This window comes from Cervus elaphus, chromosome 23, assembly GCF_910594005.1.
Source record: "Cervus elaphus chromosome 23, mCerEla1.1, whole genome shotgun sequence".
NCBI lineage: Eukaryota > Metazoa > Chordata > Mammalia > Artiodactyla > Cervidae > Cervus > Cervus elaphus.
Genome location: NC_057837.1, coordinates 60,852,804 through 60,871,250, shown reverse-complemented (window position 1 = coordinate 60,871,250; position 18,447 = coordinate 60,852,804). Strand labels below are relative to the sequence as shown.

Here is an 18,447-nt window from a genome sequence, read left to right as displayed (position 1 = left end):
CATCAAGGGGTCATTAGTGTGTGTCCTACTCAAATATCAGGACAAAGAGTATGCACACTGTATATGAAAAAAAATTTTACTACCTTTTTAAATTTAAAAAAGTAGAAAGGGCATTTTATTAAAAAAAATGACCCAATCAAAAAATGGGCCAAAGAACTAAACAGACATTTCTCCAAAGAAGACATACAGATGGCTAACAAACACATGAAAAGATGCTCAACATCACTCATTATTAGAGAAATGCAAATCAAAACCACAATGAGGTACCATTACTCGTCAGTCAGGATGGCTGCTATCCAAAAGTCTACAAGCAATAAATGCTGGAGAGGGTGTGGAGAAAAGGGAACCCTCTTACACTGTTGGTGGGAATGCAAACTAGTACAGCCGCTATGGAAAACAGTGTGGAGATTTCTTAAAAAACTGGAAATAGAACTGCCATATGACCCAGCAATCCCACTTCTGGGCATACACACTGAGGAAACCAGATCTGAAAGAGACATGTGCACCCCAATGTTCATCGCAGCACTGTTTATAATAGCCAGGACATGGAAGCAACCTAGATGCCCATCAGCAGATGAATGGATAAGGAAGCTGTGGTACATATACACCATGGAATATTACTCAGCCATTAAAAAGAATTCATTTGAACCAGTCCTAATGAGATGGATGAAGCTGGAGCCCATTATACAGAGTGAAGTAAGCCAGAAAGATAAAGAACATTACAGCATACTAACACATATATATGGAATTTAGAAAGGTGATAACGATAACCCTATATGCAAAACAGAAAAAGAGACACAGAAATACAGAACAGACTTTTGAACTTTGTGGGAGAATGTGAGGGTGGGATATTTCAAAAGAACAGCATGTATACTATCTATGGTGAAACAGATCACCAGCCCAGGTGGGATGCATGAGACAAGTGCTCCGGCCTGGTGCACTGGGAAGACCCAGAGGAATCGGGTGGAGAGGGAGGTGGGAGGGGGGATCGGGATGGGGAATACGTGTAAATCCATGGCTGATTCATATCAATGTATGACAAAACCCACTGGAAAAAAATAATAATAATAAAAGAAAATTTAAAAAAAAAAAAAAAAATTTCTAAAGTTTGCTCCTACATACAATTTTATACCTTTCTCACTAACCTTTAATTTCCCCCAATCAAGTTCCTTTACGCAAACAAACAAAAACAGAACCCCTTCCAGTTACCTATATTTTTTTCACAAAGTACCTTGGCAGGTGATCTGTCTCAAACACAGATCTATTCACAGAATTGATTGGGTTGTTCAATGTCCCTGGAATAAACTCTGCTTTCTACCTTTACCCATGGCAAAGAAAATTCATTTGCCAAAGGACTTTTTCATCTCTCCTTCTGGGGACCTCCCTAGTGGTCCAGAGGTTGGGAATCTGCCTGTCAACGCAGGGGACCTGGGTTTAATCCCTGGTACGGAAACTAGGATGCCACATGCCATGGAGCAACTACGCCTACAAGCCACAACTACTGAAGCCTGCATGCCTTAAGGTACCCAAGAGAAGACACCCGCACACCACAACTAGAGAAATCCTAAGCACAGCAAAACGAAGAGCACATGTGCCGCGATGAAGACGCAATTCAGCCATAAACTAAGGACTTAAAAAAAAAAAACAAAAACTAAAAACTTTCTTAAAAAAAAAAAACCCACAAAACTCTTCTCCTCCTTTCTTCCCCAACAATTCCAAAGGAATTAGGGAAAGGCTAAAGAAAAAATACACATAGGAAATATGGGAGAACTCTGACCCTCTCCTGGTGCCTATCACAAGAAATAAAGAACGCTTCCACTAATCCTGTCACCTGTTGAAGCCTAAGTGCAGCTACAGGACAGGCAACTTTATTAAGGTCAGAATGCACAGACTTAAGCATAAGGCTGGCCAAAATAACTATTTTATTTAAATGACTTGAAGGTTTAAACAAATTTATCAACCTAATTCCATATATTCAGTTTTTCATACCTGAAATTTTGTAGTCAATTTAAGATAACACCTTCTTGCCTTTCCAGTTCAACAGATATTGAATGGGTGGTTTCCATGCACCAAGACTGCCCTGGTTCCTAACTAAACTCTCTTTATCAAGAGCAGTTTGTGTCCCCCCTGCTTCACAAAGCTACCTTTGCTCGTTTTAAGCCTCAACAATCTCCCTTACCTCTAAACTGCCAGGGGCTTACAATACAAAAACTAGAATATGCAGATGCTATCTTGTCTTGTTCTAATTGTCACTTGTCAATATGAATCAGACTTTTGTCCTCAAGCATACCAGAAACCCTTTGACTGTACACACACATTATCTTACACCAATCTGAGCACAGAGTATAACCTCAAAGATCTAAGTATAACCTCAAAAAGCTAAGTGAGCTGGGAGTCACAATAATTTTGATCCCAAGAGTGACAACCTAATATCGAATTGACACACCCACAGTACAAAACCAAAACAACCAACCAAAGGGACTCAAGTTTGATTTAGGGGTGGCTTGACAGGGGGTGTGATACACTGAGGCCACAGCACAAAAATATCCTTAGTATTGCAGCAAATAGTTCGAATTTTGACATCTCATTAGACAATTTCAAAGACAGACCATAGATTATCAAGACAAGGTAAGGCTGAATCAGGGCAAACTCCAAGTGATGATCTTAAAGAGAAATCTGTAGAGCACTCCGATGCTATCTTGTCCTGAGCAGGACTGATTGGAAATTCTTGGTACCTAAGTACTAGAAAATTGTGCGAAAAAGAAACCACTAATGAAGAAAACCGGAGAAGGAAATGGCAACCCACTCCAGTATTCTTGCCTGGAGAATCCCGTGGACAGAGGAGCCTGGTGGGCTGCCATCTATGGGGTCACACAGAGTCAGACACGACTGAAGCGACTTAGCAGCAGCAGCAGCAGCAATGAAGAAAACAGAGAGAAAAACAATCCTACAATATTATAATCTGGTTCACTTTTTCTTTCCACTCCAATCTGTTAAATGTCTTAGGACAGGAAATTAGAAAGGCAATAATACCCAGTGATGCACACAAAGGGGTAGGGCTGATAAAATCGAATGAATTTTAAATCCCCCGACAGAAAGTCAACTCCAAGTCGAATTACACGCCTTCAACTATATTCTCACTTCCTTTACCTTTCTATTTTACAAAATAGTTATGAGATGCAGTTGTTTCGTGGCCACACCCGTTTTCCTCCACCAAAGGCCACACGTCTTGAGGACGGGCTACTGTATCACCCATTTCTAGAAATTTATCTAGATCACGGGCCTCATTTCTCTCCTATAAAAGACGGCTAAGACTAGCACCGTCTTCACTGGCTTGGGGAGAAAATTAAATGAGAAAACACCCAGTGCTGAGACCAGTAAACGCTTATTGCCTGTGTGCTGGGTAACGATACGGTAATGTCATTACCCTAAGCCCACAGCCTTACCCTAATTCCTCCTTCTATTTCCCACGTTGGCCTCTGCCTCTACCTGCAAACACAGCCTGCTAGACCCGGTCCCGCCGAACTTCACGGGGAAATCCTGTATGGAAGGGAGGCCGGAAGCTCAGCTCCTGCTCCGCTCCCGCTCCGCGGGTCAGGGCTGCACCCCCGCAGTACACGTCCCAGTAGCTGCGCCCTCCACGCGGAGACCTCCAGTCGCTTGAAATTAGGGTGAAGGCCGCCGGGCGCCCCAATTGCTCCTCTTCCCTCCTCACTGCTCGCCTCAGCCCAGCGCTGTCAACCGACCGCCGCGAAGACCCGCCGCGGAACTCATTCAGTACCGTTGAAAAATTTGAACGCAGACTCTGCACAAACGCACCAATCAGCGTGCCGGGAACCGGCAATCCCAGCCTTCCGATTGGCCCCTGAGATGCTGGCGACGCCGGAAGTCAGGGTGAGGGACAAGGAAACAACCGGCCCCGAAGGCTTCTGGGAAATGTAGTGTAACTGCCAGAGCCGGTTGCAACAACTCGACAAAGGAAGTTACTACAAAGCCCAGAATGCTCCGCTACAAGCTATTTGGGATAGGTGGTTAAAAATCCGCCTGCCGACGGAGACCTAAGAGACACGGGTTCGATCTCTGGGTTGGGAAGAACTTCTGGAGGAGGGCTTGGCAACCCACTCCAGTATTCTTGCTGGAGAATCCCATGGACAGAGGAGCCTGGTGGGCTAACGTGCATAGGTCGCAAAGAGTGGGACACGACTGAGGCCACTTAGCACGCACCCTGCAATGCAACATAGACTGGCCCTTAGATTCTTTGCCAACTGTGGAGTCTGTCAAACTCTTCATTCAAGTCCACGCCCAGATGTTAGTGCCTGAAGCCACGGTTTTTAGAGGATTGTTCTTTTCTCCTTTAATTCCACCAACATCCTTGGTTTTATTACCCTCATATTGTAGAAGAGAAAACAAAGGCTTAGAGAATTTGAGTAAACTTGTTTAAAATCACATTTTTTTGAGTGGAGAAGATGGGATTTGCATTAAGAACATCTAGTCCTATTTATCATCAATAATCACTTAGGAGGCAATAGCAGCAACGAGAACAAAAAGATCAACATTCACCCCCCACACACACCCCTCGGGATTTTGTTTTAATTAGTCTGTGCGGCTTGTGCACTGGCACTTTCAAGTGCCCAGGCAATTCTCACATGCAGCCGGGATTGAGAAGCATTACTCCAAACCAGTAGTTCTCAAAGGACCAGATGATCGGTATAATTGGAAACTTATTAGAAATGTAAATTTTAGGTCCCACGTGAGACCTATTGAATCAGAAACTCTGAGAGTGGGCACAGCAATCTGTGCTTTCTATCAGCCCCTCAGCTGATACTGATGCCCACTGAGTTTTGAGACCCCTGCTCTAAACCAAGAGACACTGGCAAAATCTCAGGCCTCGGGACCTATTTGTGTTGACAAGAAGGGTTTGAGCCAGATGGTCTTGGCTCTGGGTTCTCCCAGGACCCCTGTTATTCCACCCAGCATTCTGTGAGGCTGAGATGCCTGCTGCAGATTCTGGCGCCGTGTTACGCGAGTGGCCCAGGAATCCTAGGTGTGGAGGGATGGTCCACTCTGTTGCTGCGTGTTACTTCCTAAAGTCGTCTGCGCCCGCCTGAATATTCTCCGTCTGTAGCAAGAGCCCGGTGCGTTTTCCAGGAGCGCCTTGCCCACCTAGAACGACCACACACCAAAGAACAATGTCACTGCAACGCTTTCCCACTTCACACTGTGCCTCACGCTGAGGACAGAGGCTCTGGGGCGCCAAGAGCACCTTTCTCATGGCAAATATTATTAGAATTCAGATGTCCCTCTCTAAGAAAAAAGGAGATGGTCACTAAAGCATAAAATCTGGATATATTTTAACGGCTTTTAGGAGCCCTAGGAGTAATACTCATGGCAGACCCTAGCCTCTGTCACAACGATGAGCTTTGGGCTCTCCAGAGAAATTTCTGGCTCCTTAAAGGAAAGTTTCACTGACTTGACCTAGTGTCAACATTTTCTGGTCATGGATGCTTTTGAGAAGCTAATGAACTCTCTGGATCAGTGCTGCCCCATAGAACTTTCTGTGGTAATGGAACTCTTCTACCCTGTGTGGTCCAACACAGTGACACCACATGGCTACTGAACATTCAAAATGTGGCAAAGGCAACTGCAGAAGGGAACATTTAATTTTATTTAAACTTAACCAATTTGCATTTAAATATTGTATTGGACAGCTTGGGTCTAGAATTCCATTCACCCTCAAAATATGCATGTGAATATAAACACTGTACACACAGTTTGGGGGGTTTGTGGAGAAGAATGGATTGTCAAACTTGGCCTCCAACACCCCTCAGGGTTCCACACAAGTAGGGAAGGGGGGTGGGTGGAAGGGGGGATCCCCTTCTCAACCTGAGAAATTTCTTTTTTTAAAATATGTTTTTTTAATACATTGGATTTTGTATAATCTTAAGTTTGGGGTGGGGATAAACTAACTTTTCCTTTAAAAGGACACAAATCTGAGGAACTTTCTGGAGTGATATATATGTTACATATCTGAATCTGATGATTACACTGATGTATAATAGGTAAAATTTGGTAAGTTGTACCTTTAAGATTCATGTATTTTACTATATGTAAATTATGCTTAGTAAAAATACATAAAATTTTTTTAAAAGATCAGTGTTCATAATAAAAAAAAACTACTAAAGTTTTAACATATAAGCCTAAAACTTTTTCAGGAAATTTTAAAACTGAAACTTTGTTGTATAACTATAAAAATAAATGAGGCTTGGGTGTCCCTGGTGACTCAAGCTGTAAGGAATCTGCCTGCAATACAGGAGACCTGGGTTTGATCCCTGAATCGTAAAGATCCCCTGGAAAAGGGAATGTCTGCCTACTCCAGTATTCTTGCCTGGAGAATTCCATAGACAGAGGAGCCTGGTGGGCTACAGTCCATGGGGTTGAAAAGAGTCAGATATGACTGGGTGACTCATGCTTTCATATACCTTATTAATAAATGGTGAGCTCTAATACTGTAAATTCTTGATATTAAAAGTTAAATGCAATTCTAATGAAAATCCAATACATGTTTGTCATGGAATTTGCCAAATTGAGTTTAAAATTCACATGGAAGAAAAAAATAGAAGAATTGGCATCTGAATTTTGAAAAATAATAGGGGGAATTGCCATACCAGGTCTCATAAATATTAACATATTACAAAATTATGATTTTTAAAGTATCATTAATTGATTCCATGGGGATACAATCAGCAAAATCCAGTTGGGACAACTGGACAACAAAAAGACAAAAGATCTAGTTTTTTCAAAAAAATAAACAGAAAAAAAACAAGCAAAATACAGCAAGAGTAGAGTTTTTTGGTTTGTTTTTGTTTTTCAATATTTCTAGAGATACATATAGAAATGGTGAGGATGAAATAACTCTAGAATTTGCTTCAAAATAATCTGGAGTATGCCAAGAAGAGAAGATGGGAGTATAGCTGAAACAAGTTTAGCCACAAATTGATAATTGTTAAAATTAAGTAACAGGAGGTTTTCCCTAGTGGTCCAATGGCTGAAGACTCCATGCTCCCAATGCAGGGACCCCAGTTCAATCCCTGATAAGGGAACTAGATCCCACATGCCACAACTAAAGATGCCACATGCTGCAATGAAGATCAAAGATCCCATTTGCCCCAACTAAGACCTAGTGCAGCCAAATAAATAAATAAAACATTTTTTAAAAACCTGACTGACAGGTTCACGATACGTATAAACATGCGCGCATGCGTGCTAACTCATTTCGTGCCTGATTCTTTGCGACCCAATGAACTGTAGCCCACCAGGCCCCTCTCTCCATGGGAATTTCCAAGTTAAGAACACTGGAGTGGGTTGCCATGCCCTCCTCCAGGGGATCTTCCTGATCCAGGGGTGAAAGTTGCATCTCTTATGTCTCCTGCATTGGTGGGAGAGTTCCTTACCACTAGCAACACCTGGGAAGCCCACGTATATACATATTCAAACATATGTGCATTTGAAATTTTCCACAATTTTTTAAAGTAGGATACTGGCATAGAAATTTTTTTAACAACAACAGAAGATCAGTAGAAGAATATAAGAGTAGAGACCCATGGATATCAGAATTTAGTAAATGCTGAGTAGAATTTCAAATCAGATGGAACAAATAATGGATTTAGGACATTTGCTATACATTTTGGGAAAATATTATGTTAGATTTTTATCCAATACTATTTACAAAAACAAATTTCAGATGAATTAAAACCCTAAAGATATAAAATAATTAAAAATTTTACAGCTTAAAAAAATGACATCACATAGGAAATTTTAAAGTAAGATAAAAGAAAAAAACTAAGAAATAAAGGAAAAGACTGACCAAATCAAAACTTTAAAATTCTGTTTGACAAAAGAAAAACAAATAGGGACTTCCCTCCTGGTCCAGTGGTTAAGAATCCACTTGCCAGTGTACAGGACACAGGTTCAATCCCTGGTCCAGGAACTAAGATCCCACATGCCTCAAGGCAACTAAACCCCACTGAGCTCATGAGCTCTAAAGCCCCTGTTCTGCAACAAGAGAAGCCACCACAGTGAGAAGCCCTTGCACCACAACTAGAGAGTAGTAATGAAGACCCAACACAGCCATACATAAAAAAATAATAAAATTATTTAAAAAAAAAAAACAACAAAGTCAAATATTTCCAACACATCTAACAAAATGCAAACAAACAAAAAAAAAAAAACCCTCCTAAGAATCAGTGATAAGAGGACAAAAGCTCAGTGGGGGTGGGAGTGGGAGGGAAGGCAATTGGTAGAAGAAGTAACAAAACTGGCCATTAAAGACATGAAAAATGCTTTGTCTCAGCAGTAATGCTGAAATTTAATTTTAATTTTAATTAAACAAAGAAGTATTGTCTTTCACCCATCAGACTGACCAAAATTAAAAGTGTGATGGTATCAATAATTTACAAGGTAACTCAGAAGATGGGAGAATGGATGGGTTCAGCTGTTTTAAAGGGCAACTTGGCAACATCTATTTAAAATGTCAAACATGTGTGCCCTGCAACCTAGGACTTCTATTTCTAGATTTAGTTCCAAGAGATACACTTATCAACTTTCACATGAAGACACAGTCACTGCAACATTTACTGAGCGCCTACTATGTGTCAGTCGCTGTGCTAAATGAGGGGATGCAGTAGTGAAAATACAGACAAAAATCTCTGTCTTCAAGGAGCTGATATACTAGTGGAGAAGACAGACACTAAACAAGGTAAATAAGTAAGTAAATAATATCTCATAATAGGTGATAAATGCAAAGCTGTCTGCTCACCAGGCCCCTAAGGGTGGATGAAAAGAAGAGGAGAAACAGAGGGCTGGACAGAGACAAAGGGAGGACAGGGCCTGCCTAGGCTTTGGCTGTTCACTGACCTCCAGGTACGTTCAGGGCCATGGGCAGGGAAGGTAAATGTGCTTGTTTTATACTAGAAGAGAAGGGGTATCAAAGCTGTGCTGTGTTCAGGGCCTACTAGGCAGAAAGTGCTCAGTGAATGAATGAACCAATGCCAGGAGGCTGTGTGCAAGAACTTCCCAAGTCCTCCCAAATTAACAAGAGGTAAGCCTGGCCCCAGAGAGTCCTTCTGCATCCATTAATATGGTATGATGGGTCTCGAGTTTCCATTATTTATGAATAGGAGACATCAAGGTCTGAAATCACCAAAGTAGAATTTTAGACCTGAAAGAAACGCAGATACATCTGGTTGGCTCTATCCACAATTTCAATCATGACTCTTTTGACCTTATCCATGTAAAAGGTTAAGTATAAATAGGGTAGTTCGGGGACATTTGGATGAAGACCTGAAGAAGGAGGAGTAAGTTATGCAGATATCTTAAGGAAGAGTGTTCTAGGCAGAAGGAACAGCTAGTGCAAAGGCAGGAGCAGAGAGGCATGCTTTAGAAATAGCTAGAAAGTCAGGGTGGTTGGTGGTGAAGGAAATGGCAATCCACTCCAGTATTCTTGCCTGGAGAATTCCATGGACAGAGGAGCCTGGCAGGCTACAGTCCATGGGTCAAAAAGAGTCGGACATGATGAAGCGACTAACAAACACAGAGGGTGGCAGGATCAAATAGAAAGGAGGAGAGTTTCAGAAAATGAGGCCAGAGGTATTCCCAGGCAGGATGCAGATAGTGGGCCTTAGTAAGGAAATTCATTTTTACTCTGAATAAGGTGGGAGTCCTGGGAGGGTTTTGAGCATTGATTTACTCTCTACTTCTAATGGGATAACTCTGCCTGCTATGCTGAAAACAGGGGCATGGGGAAGGAGAGCAGAAATAGGGATATCAATTAGTAGGCTGTTGCATTGTAGCTGTGAGAAACTGGAAACCACCTAACCGTCCATTAGTAGGGGGGCTATTTCAGTAAGCTGTCTATAGGATGGAACACTAAGCCTCAGTTCAAAAAGAGTTCGATAGATCTGGACTGATAGGGAGGTATCTTTGAAGCACATTATTGAGTTAAAACACAAAGTGCTGATTGTGGGTTTGTTTGTTTTTTTCATTATGAAACCATTATGGGTTTTTTTTTCTGGACCTTAAGTACTTTTTTTATTGAAGTATAATTGATCATTATGGTTTTTTTTTTACTATGCAAAACAGTGCAACACTTTACCCACAGGTGTGAAGAAGTAATAACAGCTAGCACTTACCTGGCACTTACCACATACCAGGCACTCTTTGAAGTACTTTGTGCATAACTCATTTCATCCTAACAATAACCCTGTGATGTAAGTAATGTTGTATTTCCATCTTACAGATTGCGGAAATTGAGACTCAGAGAGTGGGAACTTCAGAGGGAAGGAGCTAAACAGGACACATGGATAGAAACAATAATTGGAGATTTATCTTTAATTTTTTAAAAAGAATATATCCATGTATTATTAATATTCGTGTGCTTTGAGTTTATTATTTCTTATAATGGAAGATGTCTGCAAAGGAGAAGTGCAGGAAGCCAAGCTCTGTATTTAAAAAGTGAGAAGGAAAGACCCAACATTTTACTCCTACCCCTTCCATTCCATATCTGTCACTCCCTCCACCATCCAACCGGTGGTCACCAGGCCAGAAATCTGGACCTGCCTTTCAGCTCAGTAGAGACCGCCTACTTCATGGAGAATAGACAACAGCTGGTCATTAGCTCTAGGTGGCGGAATAACCCTCGGACACCTCCAGGTGAGGTGGTTGTGATCACCCAGTGACACCCCCGGAGAAGTTTACAATTATGAGCCATTGGTGACAGTCATCAAAAGGATCTGTCTTCTACAGTTCCCATCCAACCAAACACAGGGAGCTCTGTGGGTGTCCTGGTCTCTTCCTGGCTGATGTGGAGTCCATTCTGGAGGAAGGATTACAGATACCTCATTGTTATTGCTCAATTGCTAAGTTGTGTCTGACTCTTTTCAACCCTGTGGACTGTAGACCACCAGGCTCCTCTATCCTCCACTATCTCCCGGAGTTTGCTCAAATTCATGTCTATTGAGCCAGCCCATCTTGGGTGGCCCTGCATGCCCTGGATTATAACTTCAAGTTACACAAGCCCCTTTACCATGACAAGGCTGTGATCTATGATTACACTTTGTGTGTTAGTCACTCAATCATGTACGACTCTTTGCGATCCCAGGGAGTGTAGCCCACCAGGCTCCTCTGTCCATGGAATTTTCCAGTCAAGAATACTGGAGTGGGTAGCCATTCCCTTCTCCAGGGGATCTTCCCTACTCAGGGCTCGAATCTGGATCACCCGCATTGCAGGCGGATTTACTGTCTGAGCCACAAGGGATGACACCTTGGCACACAGAAATTAAATTTGCACACAATAATTAAAAGCAATGAAATATAGGAAACAACTAAGCATCCATCAACTGATGAATGGATAAATAAAATGTGGTAAATCCATAGAGTGGAATAGTATTCTTTAATAAAAGGGATAAAATACTGATATGTACAACAAAATAGATGAACCAGAAACATTATACTAAATAAAAGAAGTCAGACTCAAAAGGACAAACACTGCATAATTCCATCCATATGAAATTTCCAGAATAGGCAAATTCATAGAGCAGAGGGAAATGAGTGGTGCCTTTGTATTCTTCACTTCCCTGGTGGCTCAGCTGGTAAAGAATCTGCCTGTGATGTGGGAGACCTGGGTTCGATCCCTGGGTTGAGAAGATCCCCTGAAGAAGGAAAAGGCTACCCACTCCAGTATTCTGGCCTGGATAGTCCACGGAGTCACAAAGAGTTGGACACAACTGAGCAACTTTCACTTCACTTTCACTTTTGTATTCTTCTCCAAGTTGGAAAAGGGAAATCACTTGAAATTCCATCCTGTGCATTTGCAGTGGACCCTGGCCTAAGTCAAGGTACTTTAATATTGGAGGCTTTTTCTATTTAAAAAAAAAACTTTCTAAATTACAAAAAATTATATATGCTTATGCATCTCTTATGTCTCCTGCACTGGCAGGTGGGTTCTTTACCACTAGCACCACCTGGGAAGCCCATAAACATACTACCATTTGGTTAATTGTCTGCTATAATGAACAACTGGATAGTTTCCATATTTTTGCTATAACAACTAGTACTGCTAGAAACATCCTTATACCTGCATGTCACACGTGTTAAGAGTTATTTTAGAACATATATAAAAAAATAGAATTGCTGGGTCATAGGTTGTAGGCATCTTCAATTCTACCCTGTAACAATATTTTTTTTTCAAAGTTATTCTGTATTCTTTTTTTTAGATTACTTATTTATTTATTTTTGACTGTGCTGGGTCTTTGTCACCGTGCAGCCTTTCTCTAGTTGCAGTGAGCAGGGGCTACTCTCTAGTAGAGGTGTGTGGGCTTCTCATTGTGGTGGCTTCTCATTGCAGAATACGGGTTGTAGGCACACTGGCTTCATTAGTTGTGGCACACGGGCATAGCTGCCCCATGGCCTGTGGAACCTTCCCAGACCAGGGATCGAACCGATGTCCTCTGCAACGGCAGGCAGATTCTTTACCACTGGACCAACCAGGGAAGTCCCTATTCCATATTCTTGAACCATACTTGATCTTATCCAATTTTCCTCTGCCAAGGTGAGGGAGATGCTGGCAAGCAGGCAGCACCATTTCCTCCAGTTCCTGCACTGGATTGATGGTTTGCTTTCTGAGAGCCGATTGAAAGGAGCTCTAGAAGTCAGTCAAAGGCAAGATATTTACCAAAGTTTAGGACATCATTAAAATAATCTGGACGGAGGAGACAAGATGGCACAGTAGAAGGACTTGAGCTCACTGACTCTTATGAAAACACCAAAAATAAGAATTAACTGCTGAACAGTCATCGACCAAAAAAAAGCCAGATTTTCTCTCTTTTGCCAATCTGATGGAATTTCAGATTTGCCAATCTGATGAACGTGAAATCGTATCTCACTGAGGTTTTCATCAGCATTTTCCGTGAAAACTAGTGGGGTTGAGCATCTACCTCAATGTCTGTGGTTTATTGGCCACTCGTTTCTGTTCCTCTTTAGCATCTGCACAAGGGCTTTCTCCATTTTTCTTTTGTCTTTATCATATTGACTTCCCAGCCTTTTTTCTTATGCATGGTATTTAGAGTTGAGATGTCACAAATCTAATTTTGTGTATCTTTATCTTCATTTAACATTATACCATAAGCATCTCATCATCTAAATCTCAGCAAACGTGTTTTTATAAACAGTATTTCCCAATTTTACAAAATATAGTCATGTTTAGATAATACAAAAAGTATAAAAAAGAAAATAAAATCATCCATAATTTGACTATGTAGCAATAACCACCTTTTTGCATCCTGGTATAATCTTTTCTACTATATGTTGCATGTAATGTACATTTTTAAATAAATTAGAATAATTCTCAGAATAGCTTTGTAACCTTCTTTTTTCAAACTTCTATGGTATGAGTATTTTTCCACATCATGAAGTATGGTGTGAACTTAATCTATTTAAAGCATCACTCTTTTTACTGAACTTCTCAGTTTTTCTATCCTGTGTTATAAATAACCTTGTATGAACATTTCCGTGGATAAAACTGGTTGCACTTCATGTTTTTTCTTAAATTCAATTCCAATCAAAGATTATTTTTCAATGATCTTTCCAGTCTTTTTTTTTTTTTTGATCATGTCATGCAGCATATGGGATCTTAGTTCCTTGTTCCCTGACCAGGTATTGAACCCTTGCCCCCTACATTGGAAGTGTGGAGTCTTAACTACTGGACCACCATAGAAGTCCCTCCAGAACCATTTTTAAGGATCTTAATAAATCTTGCAAAGTTTCCTTCCCCAAATGCTCTGTCTTCCCCAAACATGAATCTCTTTATGTCCTTTCCGTTCAAAAAGGATGGCTGGCTCCTCCAGTGCCTATTTAGTGTTCAGCACCCTCGGAAACACATTTGCATTGTTTCCTTTGCCACCACTTCCTCCCAGCCATGTTGGTTTATTTCTAAGACACATCTGGACCCTCTTGTTAACACTCCACACCTCTGCTCAGGCAGCGCCTTCCACCTAAAATGCCCCTCAGCTACTCTGCCCTCTGCTGGGCTCCCAAAGCCCATTGTAGACCTTCAGAATAAAAGTTTCCATGTTGAAATGATTGTGACACCACAGGGTTTTGTTTGTTTTTTTTTTAATTTTTTTTTTCACCACAGGTTTTAATAAAGGAAATCAGTATATGTCCTGTGCCAGTTTAAAACCTTTCCATGGAACATAATAAAAAGTTCAGAAATTGACACAAATACACTTGGGAATATGGACGATGGTAATGAGATATTTCAGGTGAGTTGGTAAAAGATAATGATACTGGGGTAACTAGGTAGTTATTTGGAAAAAATTTATGGATTCCTGCCTCACATCTTACACTGAAGGGAATTTATGATGGAACAAAGATTGAAATGTAAAATATGAAACCAAGTAGAAGAAAATAGGGAATTATTTTTATAGTATCAAACTGGAAAAAGTCTTCATAAGAATGACATAGAACCTGGAAACCACAAAGGAAAAGACTCATACATTTAATTATATAGAAAGTAAAAGTTTTCCCATGGTAATAAATAATACATTGGGAAACTATTGATAACTTATATGTAGGGGAGAAAAAAAAAGGATAAACAGTCTACAAATCAATGAGAAAAAAGTTCAACAGAAAGACCAACAGAAAAAAAGGGTGAACAAAATGAACAGAGAATTCATCAGGACAAAACCTGCCCCCAAAAAAAGACTCATATAAATATGAAAAATTGCTCAACTTCACTCTTAATCAAAAGAAATGAAAAATAAAAGTGCCTCTCAGTTTTTACCTATCAGATTGGCGAAGATAAAAAAGTCTGATAACACCCTGTGTAGCTCAGGATGTGAGGCAATAATCCGTCTCAGGCTTTAACGGTGGGAGGAAAAACTGGTGCAGCTGCTATGTAGAGCATGTTGCCAATATCCATTAAAACAAAACAAAAACAAATTCATATACTCAGTTACTGGCAATTCCACTTCCAGGAATTTACTTAACAGATAAACTCCCACATATGCAAAATAACCAATGAACAAGTTATAGCTTTATTTATAATAAGATAAGACTGGAAACTACCTAATTGTCCCTAAATAGGGGATTGGCAAGTAAATTACGGCATATCTTTATAAAGTGTTAGTCACTCAGTTGTGTCCGACTCTTCACGACCCCATGGACTGTAGCCCACTGTCCATGGACTTCTCCAGGCAAGAATACTGGAGTCGGTAGCCATTCCCTTCCCCAGGGAATCTTCCCTACCCAGCAATTGAACCTGGATCTCCTGCATTGCAGGCGGATTCTTTACCGTCTGAGTCACCAGGGAAGCCCATATTTTTATGAAGTTGTGTGTTAATTTAAAAAATTAAAGGAGAGTTATATGGGAAAAGAGTCCAAAAAAGAATGGATATAACTTTTTTTTTGCTGTACATCTGAAATTAACACAACATAGTAAATCAATTATACTTAAATATTTTAAAAATAAAACAAAAAATCAGGGTAGACTGAAAACATAGAGCTCAGCAAAAAGAAGCGAGATGTAGAAGTGTTTATAGCAAGTTACCAGTTGTGCAAAACATTTTTACATATACATTTGCTTGTGAATACACTGACCATCTCTGAAAGACTACAGAAGAAAGGCTTAAGAGTGACGATCTCTGAGACTTGCCTGATGGTCCAGTGGTTAAGACTCTGTGCTCCCATTGCATGGAGCATGGGTTCAACCCCTGGTTGGGGAACTAAGATCCCACATGTCACACAGTCAGCAGAAAAATTAATTAATTAATTGTGATGATCTCTGTGAGGGGAACAGGGATTAGAAAGCAGGAGTGGGAAGAGGACTTTCTATGCTCTTTGGTATATTTTTAATATCCTATTTTTAATCAACTAAATTACCACAAAATAAAACTTTTCAATGTTTAGAATCAATTCCAACTCATTCCCACGGTAAACTTCTCAACCTCCTCTCACACCGCATTTGCCCTCCCTCAGTCACAGTGCTTCTCCTTCAGTTTCGGGGACATGCCAGAAACTTCCTGCCTCAGGACACGTTGTAGAAGGCAGTTCCTCTGCTAAGGTTGATGTTCTCTACACTCCTTCAATGCGTTGGCATATTCTTACACTTCTGGTCTTGGGTTCTACGTCATTTCTTCAAAGAGGCCATCTCTGGCACCCTACACAAACAATTAAAAAAACAGTTGAAACAAAATGTCTGTTTCCCTCACTGGGCAGAGAGGGCACCCATTTTAATGGACCACCTCTTCCTTCACCCTCTTTATGACAATACCCTGATTTGTTTTCTTTAGAGCCCTAGTCACTATTTGAAATTACCTTGTTTGTTTTCTCAGTTGTTTACTGTCTCTCTTCACCTCAAGGGTTTAAGTCTCTATGAAAACATGGGTCATGTCTTGTCTTGTTCCTAACTCTCTTTTCAGCAACCGAAACAATAAATAATTGCTGAATGTATTTATGCAGCACAGACTATGGACTTCACAAATAACAACTCTAAAATCACCACAATAACTCAAGGAGGGAGGCTAGTTTATACTCTTTTTAGAGTTAAGGATAATTGAGGCGCGCAGCAGTTGAGTAACTTGCCAAATCGTCAAGACTAGAATCCTAAACACAAGGTTCTTAGCCACAAGGCAACTCTTTTTCGATATGCAAACTGATCGGTGTATTAAACTGACCAAAGGAATGCATGGAAATGTGAATGTAGACATTTTTCCCCTTGTGTCCGGAATCCTCAGATCTACCGCCAAGGGGCGCTCTCGCCCAGTTCTTGACGCCAGTCCTCCAGGCGCGCACTCCCTCTGCGTCTCGGGCTCGCGCGCGCTGCCGCGGCACCGGAAGTGACAGAGCTTGCAAGTTCCCCCGGTCTCTTCAGGGAAACTGAGGCCGGCTCGTTCGGAAGAGAGAGCGCGAGCCGTCAGCCAGGTAGGCCGGCCCCAGTCCGCGGCGCGGAATTTGGCCGCGAAGAGCGCTCGCGTCCGGAAACGACCTGGCCGATGAAGGGGGTATGTGGCCCCCCACGGCTCGCGGGGCTCGCAGGTGAGAGCACCGCCTCCCCCGTGCGTGGCAGGCGCTGTGCCCAATGGGAGCCCTCGCCGTTCTGCTTCCTTGCTACCTAGGCTCATTGATTGGCTACGCCGGGGCGGGCCGCCGGGGCGAGACCCCACCTCCCAGAAAGGTCTAGGGGGCGCCCCTGAGGGAGAGCGGTTGCCTAGCAACGGGGCGGTGGCCAGGCGGGTACCCGGCCTAGCGCGCGGAGGAAGCCGCGAGGCCGCAGCCCACCCACCCGGGGCTCTGGAGAGGTGCAACCCCGGGCCTCTAAGCCCTCCCGGGGGTGCCAAGAAGCCGAACTGGGCCTGTCCCCAGGAAAACGTAGTCTCAGCTGTGGGGGGTCTCGAGCAGGCCTCGACCCTTGTCTCTGACCCGTGGAGAAGCTCGGTGCCTCACCCTCGCCGGGTCTTTGTGCAGGGCGCCGGCGGCCATTGTGTCCGTGCGGGGAATGGAGGACCCGGCAATCCCCCACCGCCACCGCCACGACCAGGGCCTTTGGGGAATTCAAAGAAAGCCAGCGGCGTTTCTGGGGGGTCTCCGGCTTTCAGCCTCCCAGAAAGGACCGGGGATGGCCTTTCCAAAGTCAGACCGCAGATCCAAGGCAGTGTTCCCCTCCCTCTGTTTCTCATCGAAACCTTGAGCCCCATCGAGAAGTCCCTTCAGGATTTCTTCGGAAGCCTCACCCAGGGCTGATACTGAAATAGAAAAAAACAAAAAAACAAACTAAACCTCACACCAGCCACCTCCGAGAGAGTTCTCCTAGCTCCCAGTAGGAGGCGGAGAGCCAAGGGGCGTGCAAGAGCGAGGGGGCTGGGCTCCTGGGTGGCAGGAGGCCGCGGCTGCTGAGCGGCCGCCCTCGATCGGGGCGATGGAGGAGGAAGCAAGCGAGGGGGCCGGTTCTTGAGCTTCGTAATTCCTGTGTCGCCTCCTGAGCTCTCAGTCCGCCGGGTCGCATGATCCCTCCAGCCGGAGCTGCTTTTTTTGCCAGCCGCCGCCGCGAGGCCGGTTGACTTACCGGCATCCCCGCTGCCACCTCCTTTCCCACCTATGATACAAAAGATCTTCCGGGGGCTGCACCTGCCTGCCGTCGCCTGAGACGGATTTGAATGTAGGTGGTGAGGGGGTATGGGGGTGGGGGGCAGACTGCCCATCGGGGTGACTATTTGAGGAAGACATTTCAGAGAAAAGGGGGTGGCTGGGATAAAAGGGGAGGGGAAAAAAAAGGCCGGTGTGATGATTCAGAGCCCACTGGTGCTTTCAAATTGACTTCATTGAAGTACCTGGGAAGCTAGACCCAGATCTTCATAAGAGCGGCAAAGAACCCAGTTCGAGTACCTGGAGTGGGGA

General features: G+C 42.8%; 2 protein-coding genes across 9 annotated transcripts in view; one reads left to right on the top strand and one right to left on the bottom strand.

Annotated features, from left to right (window-relative positions):
• Positions 1–3,793, bottom strand: part of TPX2 (TPX2 microtubule nucleation factor) — a 47,614-nt gene extending 43,821 nt beyond the window's left edge. For 2 of the 4 annotated variants that reach the window (XM_043883079.1, XM_043883082.1), the window contains exon 1: positions 3,490–3,782. The gene's annotated coding sequence lies outside the window, so the exon portion shown is untranslated. Of the gene's footprint in view, positions 1–3,446; positions 3,470–3,489 lie in introns of those variants that run through there. The other 2 variants (XM_043883080.1, XM_043883081.1) reach the window with 2 other exon arrangements.
• Positions 3,794–16,859: 13,066 nt separating this feature from the next.
• BCL2L1 (BCL2 like 1) overlaps positions 16,860–18,447 on the top strand; it is a 50,604-nt gene continuing 49,016 nt past the window's right edge. For 2 of the 5 annotated variants that reach the window (XM_043883124.1, XM_043883127.1), the window contains exon 1: positions 17,286–18,208. The gene's annotated coding sequence lies outside the window, so the exon portion shown is untranslated. Of the gene's footprint in view, positions 17,089–17,285; positions 18,209–18,447 lie in introns of those variants that run through there. The other 3 variants (XM_043883128.1, XM_043883125.1, XM_043883129.1) reach the window with 3 other exon arrangements.